We start from the raw sequence: 17728 nt of genomic DNA, 5'->3' as shown, positions 1-17728 counted from the left end.
AACAGCTTCTCAAACTCCTTGCAACATAATTAACCACTCAAGCACACCACAAACCCTCACTTAAAAAGCAGGACTTCTAACTTGGGCTCAGAAGAGACCCACTAGCACAGGCGAAAATACGCTCCAGTTTCATGAGTGACAAATGACTTCCTTCCTATTCACAACTTTCATCTGATCTGCTATTGAGGTTGCTCTTTTCATGGGAATTCTTAATTACCAATGGTAATGATCACACATTCCAACTATTTATGCACCACAAGTGTTAGTCTTTAAGGTTTCTTGGCCTACGTCTACCCTTTGGTGAGCAGGTGTGTTTAATATTTACCGTGCACGGAACAGAAGATCCAGCACTATTTTAAATGTCATAGCAGAGCAAAGGGGAATAAGAACTCTGCCTTCAAAAGCTGTTTTTATATTTTACATAAAAAGCACAGATATATGAATTGAAGTTCAGTAATATTTAACCAACACAAAAGAGGGTGAATGCTGTGACCTGCCTGGCAGTGGAAAAGAAGGAAAAAAGAGATTGTGAAAATCATCAGGAATATTGGCACTTGATAATTTCTACATATCAGGTATTGGGGGGGGGACTTTAATATAGTAGCAAAGAGTATCTAACACTTAGAAAATAAATACTTACCCGACTGCATGGGCACAGTTTATTAGAGTTCAATTGCCATTTATTAGATTTGCTACTTTTCCATTATTAATTAAAATAAAATGCTGATCTTAATTTTTCATGGGTCTTCTCACCACTTAAGAAGTGCCAAGTGAAGTGATTAGTTTGCTAAGTTCTATACAGCCATGCCTGAGTGTGGCCTTTATTACATGAGATGATTTCAGAGCTAAGTAGGACCAAGCCAAATAATAAAATATCAACCTGACTACATCAAGTAAGCCTTGGTCAAACCTAGTGCAGCCATCACTGAAAAGCTATCCCATGGTTGTGAGCTGTTCAGACTAGATGCTTGCAGATTATTAGGGAAAAGAAATCCTCAAACTCTATGCATAGCTCTCTGACCAAGATGTGTCGGATATTTGAATCATCTCTAAAAAGACGCATATCTACTTTTGAAAATACATACTTGATTCATTCTTTGACTTTTTAAAATTGTGTCTTTAAAAACTACAAATAGATAAATAATCAAATAATTAGTGCTTAAAATAAAGGCATAACTGGAAAGTGATCAGAGCTTAGACACAATTGATATCATTAGAAATGAAGAAAAACTGACTCATTTCAGGCAAGTACTTGAGAAAAAAGCTAGAAGTTTAATGAAATTTCTGAGAACAAAAACGCCGTAAACAATTGCAATATTATTTTTCCAAAATTTCCTCTTTGGCCAAATCATTGAGGCTATTCTCCAAAAACAAAATTCTTTAACTAAACAATCATCACTTTTGACAAGCATGAATCAGTGTGCTCTTGACAAACAGAGTTTGGAAGCCTCAATAGATCCGAATACATTTATGAAAGTACTAATATGTGTGGATCAAGATTTGGTCTCACGTTCCAAATGAACCATAAGACTAACTCATTTTTAATGAGTCATGTTTCTTTAGTCTTTTTAATGCAGAAAAGACAGAGGATCCGAATACAGGGAAAATGTGGATAGAGTTAAATGGAACAGAACTATATTTGTTCAGGATGCTCAGATTCTCCTGCCCGGAGTCTAGACATAGAATTCTCTTCCAAGCATGGCTATTATTTGGAAAAGCTTGAAAGTGCTTGCTCAGCAAAAGTTGGCCATCTCTGGTAGCTTGCTTTCCTCTAGTCCAGGACATGTTGTCACCAATTTTCACACAATGTAAGTCTTCTGAGTAAATAGTTTTTGTTTCCCTCAATGAGAGTTGAAGTCACGAGTTGCTAGAGGAGTTTAGAAACATTCTTACTAATCTGAAATGTGCGGGATTCAGGCATCAGAGATTGGATAGCAGGGGGGAAAGGCCACAATTTGATAAGACACATGATTTGACCTGAGAAAAATACTTAAGCTAATGAACTGAGATGGTTGGGTAAATCATTCCAGAATACCACATGACATACACTACAGATACAATGCCCTTGCCTAGAAGTTCTTTTGTGGCTTACAATCAACATGTTACAGTCTTGAGAGATTTCATGTGTAAAAGCAAATGATCATCATCTAGTATTTCTTTTTTTTTCTTTTTCTTTTTCTTTTTTTTTTTTGGTTCCCTGACCGGGAATCGAACCTGGGCCGCGGCGGTGAGAGCGCCGAATCCTAACCACTAGACCACCAGGGAATCATCTAGTATTTCTAAAGGGGGAAAGGGATTAAATTTATGATTAATTTTTTTCAATATAAAGTAACAGTTTAAGATGACACTTAGGAAATTATAATTTCTTTTTTTAAAAAAAAATTTCGAGACAGGGTTTCTCTGTAGCTTTGGAGCCTGTCCTGGAACTAGCTCTTGTAGACCAGGGGCCACAAACTCATAGAGATCCGCCTGCCTCTGCCTCCCAAGTGCTGGGATTAAAGGCGTGCACCACCACCACCACCACCTTCTAATTTCTTGAAGAAACCTGTGAAAATAATATTGGAGATGCTCGGAGGCTGTTTGTGCTTTTAACTTTGGATTTCCAAATTGGTGTTATGGTTGTCCCATGATGCCTCCGAGCTGTTCCCTGCCATCAGGAGAACATCTGTCCTATTGACAACTGGAAGTTCATAAAAGACAGAGACACAAAGCCAGGTGCATTTCTGCAGCTAGAAACAAAGCAAACTGGGAAGAAAACTTTGAACAAGCACAGGAGGCCCTTCTGGATTCTCCTGTCTGACTCTCCACCTTTTCAATTTGCCCATTTCAAGGGTAAATGTCTCTTTTTAGTTGTGGTGCAGAAACCCATTCTTTGTTTCTCTTATGTTTTTGTCTAATAAAATTAACATGAAGAAAATTAAAGTAGAATTAATTACTTTTCACATCTTACCCCTCTCGTTGAAGAACACAGAGCAATTCCAGTCACTAAAGGCTGTTATAGAAGATTGCCTAAATTAAATAGGGATGACAAAAGGAAGCATAGAAGTCAAATGTGGGCCTGTGACAAGTTTAAATCTATCTAAGGGTAAGTCACAGCCTGGGGGCTTCCTGGATCTGTCGTACAAGCACGGAAGCAGATAATGCTTAGCAGTTTAGTTGGTGACTCCGAAAGTGCTTAGCATGGAGGATAAAATGGGTAATGTACTCTGGCTCAGTGAGAGAAGACAGAACCAATGAACTAATTCGTAGATTTTCTATCACACTTGCTATCAGTCATGGCCATTGGCAAAAATAAATACCCAGCATAAAAGAATGAAAATGCCAGGTGCAGCTGCAAGCATCACAGATACCAAGGTATTCAATATTTAAAATAGCCCTTGTGAGTAGACACCATACATAGTATGTCAAAACAGTGAGAGCGGATCTTAGCATAGGCAGTTTGGCTTCCCAGTCTTTCTTTAGAACTGTTTCATCACACAACCTACAGAAATTATACAGTGGACCTATGTGAATGGGGGAAAAATCTTATTCTGATCCTTAGACATACTGTAAAGACAAGTGTGATATTTTGAAGTTCAGTTTTACCAAATGCACACATTATTTGCTCAAAATGCAAGTTAATAAAAACAAATGGAAGACCAGTTCCCATCAGTGCCGTGGTGAATGAAGAAGGCCACCAGGAGGCGGTGGTACTTGTACCATCACAAAGGATAAATACCATTCTAGAAAACCTGAGAAGAAAGGAAGAGTTCTGAAACAGGGACTAACACTTAAGTGCCATGGGGGAGTTAAGGCCAGTGGGAAAACAGAGTACGACTGATTTGTTAAAGTGGTCTTCAAATCACATAGGCACCCCGGCAAAGGGCTAGCTGGCAGGATTCCCAGACACATTTGAATTCCCCATAAAACTATAGATTGCCAGGCTCTGTCAGATCTACCTCAAAAAAAAAAAAACTGATCCTCTGGGTGAAATCTGAGGATTTGAAAAGTTGAAATAATGCTCCCAACATCAACAAGCCAATTGATACCAGGCATTTGGAGCTGCTAGAATCCTCCTCAGACCTATGCAGCAGCTCATCCTCAAACCCTGAGAACCAGTCTGGAACTCTTACCATGTTTTCAAACAGTAAATTTCCGGATGAAAGATTAGTATGTCTCATAATTCACACTGCATGCTCTATATGCAGGCTGAGTCTGCACTTTTGCCTCTCTCTTAATTCAAGATGGAAACATTCTATCATTTTGCCAAAGGGCTAATTTGGAGAAAAAAAAACAAATTTGACTGTCTGTATTTATTCTGATATAAAGCAAAACAAGCACACAAACAACACAGGGTCTGAAGGTGTTGGGATTTTAAAGAGGGGGTGTTTGACATGGTTAATTCAGGCAGTGATAAATTGTCAACCTCTTGCAGACATCTAAGACCAAGTGGCCACCCTGCTTACTTTATTGCTCACTTGAATGACCAAGTATCTCTGAAACAACAAGCAACTCGAGTTTTATTCAATTTGCTAGAACATTCATCTACCTGCTTTGTTTGTCCCAACTAAACAAGGAGCGGGTGCTGCTTCAGAAGTAGTAAGTTCTTCCTCAGAGAACTCTAAACGCCACCCCTTTAAACTTATTGCAACTGCCTCTTCTTCCTGCCTCGCACTGTGGTCTAGGCCTTTCTGGTTCATAATTCTCAAAGTACTTAGGAACAAGAAAAAAAAATGCCATGCACTCGAGGGAGTGAAATACTTTAGGAGAGGAATGACTGCAAAACACCAGCTCCCCTGGGAATTCCCAACATGATTGCCAGCCTTACTTTCAGGCAGGGTCACCAGTAGCTGCCTTTCCCAGAAAGGAAATCTCGGGCATTTTCCCTGGGACGTGGCTTGTTTTCCTCAGTTGTCAGGATTAAATATCGCAGGTTATTAGGAAACTCGGTTTTCATCAAAGAAAATTATTAGAAAGTGGAAGGACAGATGAATGTTTAGATGCAAGGGAGATGGATGGATGGACATTCCGAGCTAAATAAAAGCGACTCCTTCTGGAATTCGTAATTTTCACTCAAAAAATAAATAGCATCTACTATGTAGATCTCAGCACATACAATGAAGAAGTCTAAAGTCCGAGAGGCATTACGATCTTCTAAACGCCTATTTACATTTACGTTCTAAGCTTCTCTTTACAACTTCTGTCCACTAGTTATCTCCAAGTGAGTTTGTTAATATAAAGGAAAATTAAAGGCCGAGTGAGCTTGATTTATTTCAATAATATGTCTTGTAGATTTACATTCATTACTCCCTCTACATAGTAACACACAAGCCAATATGTTGTGGCCTTGTCTTTCTCCCTATTTGGAAAGCATACAGCATGCTGCCAGGCACATAGCACGTGTTTAAAATACACTTATCAAATTATACTAACCATTGCCCAGCCTACACATAAATTGCTGTCTTAAGAGAAGCAGTGTGTAAAAGCACACTGTGTAATGACCCCATCTGCTAGAGAGATGAAAGTCGGGGCGTAGCATTTCACTGGCCTGATCCATCTGCCACCAGTCACTTGTGGGCAGAGGCTTCTGGTTCTTGTCAGCCAGCAATAGGAAGCAACGCAGGATTTAGTAGCTGCTGAAGTACCAGAGGAAAGGGCACAGCACACACCATTCATGTCAAGCCCCTTATGAGATCTGGGCTTCCTTAGCCCCCCTCCCATCCCGTAAATAAACATTGCCCCAGGGCTGCACTGCCTCACAAGATACCTTACGTGCTAAGCTGGGAAAAATATGCTCAGCTAGATGTTCAATTAACTCACGTGTAAAAAATCAAAGGATGTGATTTATAGTTCTCTCGCCAAGGCTTGAAGACAGTACTTCAGTTTCCACCCCATTTTCTATACTTAGGTGATGTGGAAGGAAAGACAAAAACAAACTATGGTGATAATTCTTGTGCAAAAGAAAGTGAAATATTTTCAGTCACTTATAATTTGACATCTGACTCACCACTGTGAGCCTAACAAAAGGGGAAAATCTCTGGTCATATTCTGTTACCCTGTGATTTTGAGGAAATAAGGGTGTGTGTGTGTGTGTGTGTACATGTTTGTGTGTGTGTGTATGTGTGTGTGTGCATTTGTGTATGCATTGTGTGCATGCCTGTGCATGTGTGTGCATGTGTGTGGGCATGTGTACGTACGTGCACACACGCCTGTGCATTCATTGCACGTACTTGAGTTAAATTCCTGTCCCTATAATGCTCCCTTTGGTTTATATTCATTCTGGTACCTGCATAGTAGTCAATTTGTTTATCATCTACTTTCTTATGATTAAAAGGGAGAAAGTAATGTCATTTGATGTTCAAGAGTGGAATGAATATGCACCTCAACAGCAAACCAGAACTGTTGTACAGAATAAGCCTGGAGCAGCAGTGAACAATTAAACTGGCCCAGCAACCATGAGACATGGAAAGGGGCATTGTAGGGTTAGTCAGTGTCCCTGGAGGGCAGAGAAAATCTACATTAGACACTTCGGTGTGCACCAGATATTTTTCTGGAGACTACATGTGTGAGTTTCTACTATGTTCTTATAAACACACACACACACACACACACACACACACACACACACACATATCATGTCTTGGTTCTTGTTTGAGGAAACATTTGAGAAAAATTGAGAGATGAAGAAAGTGATTTATTTGTTTGTTTTGTGAAAATGAATTTTGTGTATTTAAAAGGGTTTGCTTTCAGGGGGAAGGGGTCCAAGCTAGCTTCAGTCTTGCCCATGGAAACTGATGATACCCTTGAATTCCTTATCCTCTCATTTCTCTCTCCTGTATACTATGATCATAGGCACGCACGCGAAACAAGATGGTCAGCAAAAAAATTAGAAAATTTTAAATTATATAAGAATTCTTTCTAACCACATGAAATAAAATAGAAATCCATAATGAGAAAGAAATTTTGAATCTGTTTAAATATATGGAAATTAAGCTGATTTTTTAATCAAAAAATAATCAGTAGATCCAAGAGGAAATCAAGAATGTAGTGACATAAATAAAAATGGATTAAACGGTTTATGAGTCCTATATGATTCAGCAGATGGAAATGAGGAAAGTTTTAGAACTCAAACCTACATTTTAAAGCGATAAAATCTCAAATAATTGGTAGCTGCATTGAAAGCAACTAAAGCAATGAACACAAAAACAAATACAAAATTAGAAAAAAAAGTGATAAATGACACAAAAATACATGAAATAGAAACAGAACCTGTAGAAGGTCCATTGAAGAAGAGGTGACTCTCAAAATAAATAACACTAAATAAAAGGATATATCTCACGAGACTCAAATAAAAAATATGAATACGGAGGCTTAAAAACTGAGAGCTCAAAACCACAAAGGGTCACTAGAGATGATTATAAACAATCACATAAAAACAGATTTAATGAGCTAGAAATAATGAAAAAAAATTACTGGATAGACTGAATCACATAAAATGGAATATTTGCAGTTACCAAGAGGTGATAGAATTGAATCAGGAATAAAAAGTCTCCATTAAAAAAGACAAAACCCTACACCCAAATAGCTTCACTGCTGAGTTTTACCAAACAGTATAAGGGGAAATCTCAATTTTCCTTAAGTAATTCCCAGAAGTAAAAAAGGAACAATTTCTTCAAAATGCATTCTAGAAAGCCTGTCTTGTCTTGATACCAAAACCAGATAAAACAACAACAACAAAACCAAAATTATTGTCTAATATCTTGAGTGCACATAGACAAAAGTCTTAATTAAATTATGGAAATCTCAATCCAAGAGCACGTTTTATAATTGTGTTCCATGTTAAAGTGAGATCTGTCCTATGAATGTTAGAATGATTCCACATACACAAATCAAAAACTGGGACATACTGCTCCAATAAAAGGGAGGACAAAATCACATTATCATCTTTACAGATACATAAAAAGGTATTAGACAGAATTAAGACCTAATAATAAGGTTAACAAAGAAATTAGTTCGAGAAGGACTTACCTCTACATAATAAAACGCACTGATAGGAAGTTAATATGCAATGTTATGCTGAATGGAGAAAATGGGGTTCCAGATACATACTAAACATTTTATTAAAGCTGTGGGAGACTGTGCTTTCCTTTGCATCCAAGGAACACATTTACTACATGGACAGGAATTCAGCCACAGCATAACAAAAGCAGAACCGTCCAAAGCCTGGAACAGAGTCTTCTAATTAGGTCTAAATGAAGGATTATCTTATCACATATAAATAGACAACTTGCCACGTATTAAGTAATTAATGCACTACATTAAAAGAAATACTGACATTCTCATTTTTATGCCCTATTTTCAATTTTTAATGTACTTGCCAATTGTGAAATGAATGTGGCTCTGGCATTGTCGCAACATGATTATTCTTACCATGGCCATTTTCAGATGCTATTTTTAATCTTGTTTTTATGCAAACACCCATAGGCAGTTTTAAATGTAATCACTTTATTTTTGTATAGATAAACAAATGAATATACTTTTGGTAAAAGACAAAAACAAGAAACAAGCCATTTGTATTTCCAATAAAGCTGTCAAATATAAAGGAGCCAAACATAAGTCTTACGTAAATGTAGCAGCTTTAATGGAACACATCCACTGTAGGCACTGCAGAGTGCTGAAAGCCTGCTGCTGACTTTCTATTTGGACAAGTATGTGATTTCAAGTACAGGTCTGGAAGCAATATTCGCATGTTAATATGCTCATGGGGAAAATGAACACAAAAACAAGCATCAATAACAAAGCAAAGTCAGAGTGCAAGGTAAAAACTAGTATACATCAGTAAAGATCCTAATCAAATATGCTTTTATAAGAATTTCAGTAGAATTCTGCAGTTCTCGGGGATCCCCAAGGATCCTAAAGCTCCTAACAGTAGTGGAGAGTGGAGAGAGTGACTAAAAGGGCATTCCCTTTTAATCAGATTAGTGACTACCCTAATTGCCATCATAGAGTCTGCATCCAGTAACTGATGGAAGCAGATGCAGTGATCCACAACCAAGTACTGGGCCGACCTCCTGGAGTTCAGCTGAAGAGAAGGATGAAGGACCATATGAACAAGGGGTGGGGGTGTCAAAATCAGGATGGTGAAAACCACAGAGACAGCTGACCTGAGCTAGTGGGAGTTCATAGACTATATGAACTGACAGCTGGGGAACCTGTATGGGACCAAACTAGGCTCTCTGAACATGGGTGACAGTTCTGTGGCTTGAACTGCTGTGTATGTCATAGGGGAGGTGTTGGTAGTAGCACCAGGACCTATTCTAGGTGCATGAACTTACTTTTTTGGAGCCCATTCCCTATAATGGAGTGCTTTGCTCAGCCTTGATATAGGGGGAAGAGGGAATTGTTTTGCCTCAAGTTGATATGCCAAACCTTATTGACTCCCCAAAGAAGGTCTTATCCCCTCTGAGGAGCGGATGGGGGATGAAAAGGAGGCAAGAGAAAGGGGGGGAAGAGGAACTAGGGTTGGTATGTAAAAAATTGATACTATTTAATAAGTGAAATATTTAATAGTGAGATTATCACAGCATAGAACAACATGACAGCAAAAGGGCTTCAAGGTGATATTTCTTTACAGAATAACCTAGTTTTGTTTTTTTGGTTTTTTTTTGGTTTTGAGTGCTGTGAGACAATGATCTGTACCATGTCATTTGTATTTTAAATAAATGCTGATTGGCCAGTAGTCAGGCCAGAAGTATAGGCAGGGTGACCAGGCAGGAAGTAGAGGTGGGACAAGGAAAACAGAAGAATCCTGGGAAGAGGAAAGACTCAGTCTGCATCCCTCACCCAGATGCAGAGGAAGCAAGATGTGACTGCCTTGTTGAAAAAAGTACCAAGCCATGTGGCTAGCACAGACAAGAATTATGGGCTAATATACGAGTTATAAGAGTTAATAAGAAGTTTGAGCTAATAGGCCAATCAGTTTATAATTAGTGTGACCTCTGTGTGTTTCTTTGGGACTAAACAGCTGCTGGACCAGGCGGGATAGAAACCTTGGTCAACATTTGAGCAGTACTTTGAATTGCTTCATAAATGACTGAGACTTAATTAAGCAACTGCAGCCAACAAGTATTATTGAACACTTGGGCTACATCACAAAGGAAATCAGGATTACAAAAGGAATGTTTTTATATTTATGATAGGTTTTTTATTAGTAATAAAAGTCTTGATTTTGAGTTGAATCATTTTAAAAGTCAAGGTGGAGACCCTCTGATATTCTCCTTTAACAAAGTCATTATAAAACTAGGAGATGCCGGGGCTGGGGAGATGGCTCAGTGGTTGAGAGCATTGCCTGCTCTTCCAAAGGTCCTGAGTTCAATTCCCGGCAACCACATGGTGGCTCACAACCATCTGTAAAGAGGTCTGGTGTCCTCTTCTGGCTGCAGACATGCACACAGACAGAATATTGTATACATAATAAATAAAAAAAAAGAAACCAAAAGCTACGGAGAAACCCTATCTCAAAAATCAAAGAAAAAAAATTTAAAATAAAACTAGGAGATGCCTTTTGTGTCATGAATGCATTGATACTCATTTTGTCATTTAATGTTTCTATAATAGGATATAGTCTCATAAAGATATTTAACATTGTAAATTTGTCTCATTAATGATGTCTTTATGTTAAGTATAATGAGACAAATAGAGAATGAGTTAATGAATCATTTGTTTCTTTCATTTCCTGTTTTGATAAACTATTCTGCAATCAGGGTACATTCAAGCACAAGAAAAGGAAAAGAAAAATCATTTGTTTAAAGAATTTTACTCATAAAAATCAGAATTTTGGACAGACAATAATTCTGAAGGGTGAGCATGAAGACACTCCAAGATTGTAAAGTCAAGAGGAAACGTCAACCTAGAGCGCAAGCTAGGTGTGTGTGTGTGGCGGGGGGGTATCACACGGAAACCAAGTGAAAGTGTTCTTGGAATAAAGGATTAAATCCTTTTGTTTAAGGAGGAACTAGAGAGCAATAGTGAAAAATGCCAAGATAAAAATTATTTTAGTTAACACGCATGCGTTTGAGACACATGTGTTTGTGTAAATGGTGGTTAAAGGATAACCCAGGGTGCCATCTTCAGCGACACAGTCCAACTGATTTTGAGACAGAACTTAGAACTAGCCAATGGTAAGTCAATGATCTCTACGGATTCTCTTTCTTCTGCCTCTATGGATTATAATCCCAGGTACATTATTACATAGCTATAGATGCGGTTATTGATGCTTACATAAGAAGAAATTCACAAAGCAAGCTATCTCCCCAGCCCAGGAAACAAAAATTTCCATGATATTATTTGCATTGACATATAATTTAATAAGAGAGAAAACAGAACTAATGTGATGTGAATAGTATGAGAGAAAAGAAAGTGGTTGATTTCATGAGCAAAAACTTGAGTAATAAGCAAGACAATGTTTGGTACTATTCAGGAACAATAACAGCTCATGCCCTTTATACTGGAGACACAGAGAGCATGGCTATGCAAAAGAAGATGAAGGTTCATAGAGTTAATGCTTGCTCAGTGAGGCAGTTCTTTCTTAATTTTTTTAACTTGAAAAATAATTTAGTTAACCACAAGAGTGAAAAATAAAAGAGAATTGATATATAGAAGGCAAGAAACAATTAGCCTTTTAGCAGAAATACTGTCAGTGCTAAAATTCCAGTAGATAATGGACATAAACTTGAAGTTAATTTCATCTGCATGATGGTGTGATTTTCTCCAGTGACAAGGGGAAACCGAGTGACTAAAACTTGATGTGGCTTCAAGTTCTGTCATGCCAGCATAGAGAAGAAAGAAGAGAGAATTTGAAGGGTTATATAATGGAACAATTATGTGAACATTGAGCCTAAAAGAGTAAGCACAAAGGGGGAAAAGTCAGGCAGCAAAGACTAAATTGGGCTAATTAAGTAAATCTGAGCCAGTTAGTGACTTATGAGAAGGGGATTAGCAGAAGGAGAATGGGGAAAATGAGGATACCCCAGAGTAGAAAGATTGAAATCGAAACAATGGAAGTAATTCTGTTGCTATTTCCAAGAAGACTTGCAGTAATGTCCTAAGAATGGAGATGATATAGAAGTAAAATTTATTCGCTATAAAAAGGTTGAAATTCATGGTGGAAACTGGATCTTATACATTGATGTAAGGATCACTATAAATGATGATAAAATTCAGTGAAAGAATGACAGGAGTAGATTTTAAATATGTTTCATACATGAAGTGGGATAAGAAAAGTGTCAACAGAGACAGAAATAAGCAGTAAGTGGCTCAGTCTGAGCATATGCCTCTAAGAAATAGAGATCCTTAAGCATAGAGAAGAATATGGTGTAGAAGTAACACCAATTAGCAAAAAGAGACATTTACATTAGTTTTCCAAATGACCATAAAAGTAATGACACAAATCAATGTGCATTTATTATTTTATAGTTTCGGAAGCTGAAGATCTCAAATGCATTACACTGGCTAAAATTAAAATAACAGCAGAGATACATTTTTTTTCCTGTATGCTCCGGGATAAAATCTGCTCTCTTGCTCGTTTGAGCTTCCAGAGATTGGCCATATAGTCTTACATTCATGACTGCCTCTGCCATGTTTAAATGCACAGGTGGAAGGTAGCTTCAGTTCTCACATTCTTATTTCTCTCTTATAAAGATCTTTATGACATAAAAGGTCCAGCTGAATAACTCAACACTATCTTCCAGTTTCCATATCTTGAACCTAATCGTATCTATAGTGTTCCTTTTACAAGATACAGGAACATCTTCCTGGATTCTTCAAATTAAATATTGACATTGTTACAGTTGGGTGGCAAGGAAAGCAATTATTCTGCCGACCAAAATACCTACCCTACTCTCCCTACTCAGTGACTTATGGTATAAATACAGAGAAAAAGCATCCTTCAGTGGTTCCAAAGGATTTAGTGAGTGTAACATAAATAAAGAAATATATAGAGAAGGGTTTAATGAGACTGACAGGATGTTTTTCTAACCTCATTATGAGGTCTTCTGAGTTCAATGGAAAAATTTAAATGCCAGGGAAGAGTGAGTATTGAACCAGACCAGGGGATACAGAAAGCCTTTTGAAACTAAAAATATGTATGAACATAAGCCTAGGAAGATGTTATTTCTGGTACTACCTCAGTGGTTCTGAAACCTTCCTAATGATGCAACACCTTAATACAGTTCCTGATGTTATGTTTGACCCTCAACCATAGAATTATTTTTGTTGTTACTTCATAACTATAATTTTGCTACTATAAGAAATTATAATGCATATGTATGATATGCAGGATATTTGATAAGTGATTCCTGTGCAAGCATTTTTACTAACTGAAAAAGAGAAGTAATGCAAGACAGAGAGGGATGTATTCTGCATCAAAGTTTGCTGTCTAATTTCAATTCTTAGTCATTTACTGGATCCGGATCCATTCTCTTCTGTAATTTTAGTGCTTGGACAGGCAATGGTATGGGTTGCATGATAAGGAGATGTTCTGTGAATTGAGCATAGAATGTCTTCCACTAAAAGAACCTAGGATAAAAATCACAAATGATGGTATGAACACGGGGACACCTATTCACTGCTGGTGGGAATGCAAGCTGGCCTCACCACTATAGAAATCAGTATGGAGGCTTCTCAAAATGTATATAAGTAGATCTACCACAGGATCCAACTGTCATATTCTTGGGCATCCCCACAAAGGATTCCATATTCTGTTGTAAAAATTCTCATTAAATTATGTTCATCAGTGCTCTACTCACAATATCAAGAAAATTGAAATAATATAGATGCCCATCAACTGATGAATGGAAATGAAATATGGTATATTTACACAATGATTGTTATTGATCTACAAAGAGAAGTGAAATTATGTGATTAAAAGGAAAAATGGGTGGAGCTGAAAGAACTCATTCTGACTGAAGTATCTAGAATCAAAAAGGCAAAAGTTACGTTTTTTATTTATTGATGTTAGTTTTGACTTTTCAAGTATGTATGTATACATGTATGCATGGACTGGAGAGATGGTTCAGTGGTTAAGAGCATTGACTGCTCTTCTATAGGTCCTGAGTTCAATTCACAGCAACCACATGGTGGCTCACAACCATCTGTAATGAAATCTGGTACCCTCTTGAGGAAGAGACCTGGTCAGTTGTCCTCATCAACTTATACTATGAAACCCAGTATGGACAAGTTCAACAGAACCACCATACACAGACTTCCCATGCATGCTTCAGCATTGGCAGGGCATGAATTTCATTCATTCATTCATTCATTCATTCAATACACACACACACTATATATATATATATATATATATATATATATATATATATATATATATATATATGATAGAAACCAACCTGGATTACTCCGGTCTGAACTCAGAAGATCACCTAGGACTTTAATCGTTGAACAAACGAACCATTAATAATGTCCTGATCCAACATCAAGGTCGTAAACCCTAATTGTCAATATGGACTCTCACATAGAATTGTGCTGTTATCCTTAGGGTAACTTAGTCCGTTGATCAAAAAATTTTGGGTCAATTAGATTTTTGTCTCTTTGACTTGTGGGTCTAGATTAAAAAATCATTTAGAGGTTAGTTTGTTCTCCAAGGTCACCCTAACTGAAGTTGCTAGCTTATGTCTTGCTGTTTGATCCAGCAGGGAAATTTGTTGAAAAGTTAAGCTAGTGAATTGAAGCTCCATAGGATCTTCTCGTCTTATTATGTTACTCCTGCCTTTTCACGGGAAGGTCGATTTCACTGATTGGAAGTAAGAGACAGTTGGATCTTCATATAGCCATTCATTCCAGTCCCCAACTAAGAAACAAGTGACTATGCTACCTTTGCTCCATCAGGACACTGCAGTCATTTAATGTTAGTCACGGGGCAGGCAGTACCTCTAATACTTTTTATGCTAGAGGTAATGGTTTTGGTAAACAGGCAGGATTCTTGTTTGCTGAGTTCCTTTTACTTTTTTTAATCTTTCCTTATGGCATACCTGTGTTGGATTAACATTTTAAATACAGATGAGATTTATTAGTAGTATTTACACCTGGGGTTGTAACAATGGTTATCTGGGTTTTTATAGGTTGATATACATATAATATTGTGTGTGTGTGTGTGTTTGAAGGCAGAGTCAGGAAATTACTAAGGGACTATGAAAAGAGAGGCTTTCTATAAAGCAGTGGTTCTCAACCCATGGATTATGACCCTTTTGGGAGTTACATAATTCACGCATATCCATATATTTACATTATGATTCATAACATTAGCAAAATTACAGTTATCAAGTAGCAACAAAATAATTTTGTGGTTGGAGGTCACCACAACTTGAGGAATTGTATTGAAGAATTGCAGCATTAGAAAGGGTGAGAATCACAGCTATAGAGACATTTTATAGAATGTCATAGTCCTCTAGGATTCAAACTCTACAACTATATTTGCAAACTTAACCACTTTTATATTTATAAAATAATTATCATAATCAAGCCTATCTCATAAGATTACTAGAGGGTTACACAAGATAGATGTACATAGTAGATAACAATCTTGGGTCACTATAATTATCATTTTAATTTTAGTACGTTCATTAAATCCACCTAGTCTAGAGCTATATAAATTTCATGGATGAAACCTCAGAAATAGGTCAATGTGTAAGATGTGACAGAGCAGTCACCTCGCGAGTTTTGTGGATTATGGAAAATGAGACCCACAGGACACATGTGAAATTCTTTCCTTCCTTCACTCACTCATGCATTAATTAGCTGGTTCTGTAGCTGTGCTTGAAATTTTAACAGAAACTGTACAGATAAAGCCATTGCTCTCATAAAGCAAATATTCTAGTAACTAGGTCTTTAAGTGGGGAGTGTAAGGAAGAAATTAAAGCAGGGCAGCGATCTAGAGACTGACTAGTTTGGGACATAGAATCTATAAGATGTTTGGAGAAGATATCTTGGAAAGATGAAATTTTGAACAGAGGTTCACATGACAGGAGCAGTTCCAGTGGGATAATTGCAAAAACAAACCAAGAAGAGTGAATGCAAAGCAAGGGTCTTTAAATCCAACTGGCAAGTCATCAAGGAAGTGGGAGACAAGGATGACCAGAAGGTAGGGTGAGAAGCAGAGGAAGGTATGTTACATTGTATAGATTTTTATCCTAATATACCTACCAACTCTTTATCCATTAATCCTTAAAAAAAAGCAGAATTTTTCTGAACTAATTTATTAATGGCTCTTAATCAATTTAAAACTGGGTGTTTAAGTTTAAATTTAAAATATAGAAGTATAAAATAGAAGCAAAAATCCTGTCCTAATCCAAAATCTCTCCCTAAGAGGAACTGATATCATAAGTTTGTGCACCATCTAATTATAAATATCTATTTTCAAAATTGGAACATGTTACATGAATTATTTTATCCTCCAAGGATAAAATAATACCATGTATAATGCAGAAACTTTTTCATTGGAAGAAAACACAAAGTTTCATTCTTTTTTTATGATTGCTCAATATCATGTTGTATAGATTATCCTGCAAATTTAACTGTGTCATTCACAAGGAAGCAGCTTTGAATTTTTGCTTTTAAAGCAAGGCTGATGTTCACATTTTAGATGTGTATATCTAATTTTATATATCTATGCTCACTTAATTTGTTTGATGAAATGCCTTAAGTAAATATACTAATTTATCATTTGGTCCAATTCTCATGGGGCTGAAAGGCTATGGCCAATCTTTTAAGTGTGAAATCTTGCTTCTTTTGTACAGTGCAAACATTTGGACTGCTGTGTTCCCCTCGATAGAAAGTTTCTAAACCTTCTCTATACTCCTTTTACACTGTATGTGAGCTAACCAGAATTTTGCTTTGTCAAACATTTGTTCAGAATCTAAAGTGGGACAATGCCGTAGATACAAGAGATAAGAAGTAAGAGGGAAACAGCAGAAGAAACTGGATGAGCTGTGAAAGTCAGAACTCTAGCTTTCTTGTTTCACTAACATTTTGAGCGGAGTTTGGTATTTCACGTGGTGGGTACCCTGATTCAAGCCAATCTTATCTAGATATCTCAAGGAGAACAAGGTGGCCCCAGCTGACATCTGGGTTATATATTTAATGTCCAAACATCCAGGGAGGGGGAGTCAGTCAAACTAACTTTTCTGGTTTCAAGTAAACAAAATAACCAATCGATGGACTGATTGCTTTCCTTGTTTTGAATTTCTGTATACATAGCCATATGTCAGTGATCACGCACAGATACACACACACACACACAAACACACCTTCTCAAAATTTAGAGCAATGTACAGGACTCTTATCTATTGCTTCTGATAGAAATAGTTAAAAATAGTTCAAAAGTTAAAAAAAAAACCAGCAAAACACTGCATATCTACCAAAGTATCTATCTCTCCTTATTTGACCAGTGTAATGAAAAATTATATGAGAACATAAATAATTCAAACTATATGGAATATAAATTCAACCTTCGCCATAATTTTTGGCTTATTTGCTTTAATTCCTTCTGTAAGTAGTATGCCATTTTACTATGTATTGTTATTTATAACAATGGCTTGGATTGAGAAAAATAACATGTTATTCATATTTCTCAAGTACTCTGAATGTTTAAAATGGAGAAAATGTCTACATATTGACTAAAGAAATTTAATATCACAATATATTTTCTATTTTCCATGTTTTAGCTTATTTTCTT

At 36.9% G+C, this 17728-nt stretch overlaps 1 non-coding gene across 1 annotated transcript; it reads right to left on the bottom strand.

The window, feature by feature from the left end:
• Positions 1 to 2193: 2193 nt before the first annotated feature.
• On the bottom strand, positions 2194 to 2265 carry Trnae-cuc (transfer RNA glutamic acid (anticodon CUC)). Its single transcript has one exon. It is a non-coding gene; the product is annotated as a tRNA-Glu (tRNA).
• Positions 2266 to 17728: the final 15463 nt, after the last annotated feature.

This window comes from Microtus pennsylvanicus, chromosome 6 (genome assembly GCF_037038515.1).
Source record: "Microtus pennsylvanicus isolate mMicPen1 chromosome 6, mMicPen1.hap1, whole genome shotgun sequence".
Lineage (NCBI taxonomy): Eukaryota > Metazoa > Chordata > Mammalia > Rodentia > Cricetidae > Microtus > Microtus pennsylvanicus.
Note: the sequence above shows the minus strand (reverse complement) of the source record. Positions and strands in the feature narration are given on the sequence as shown.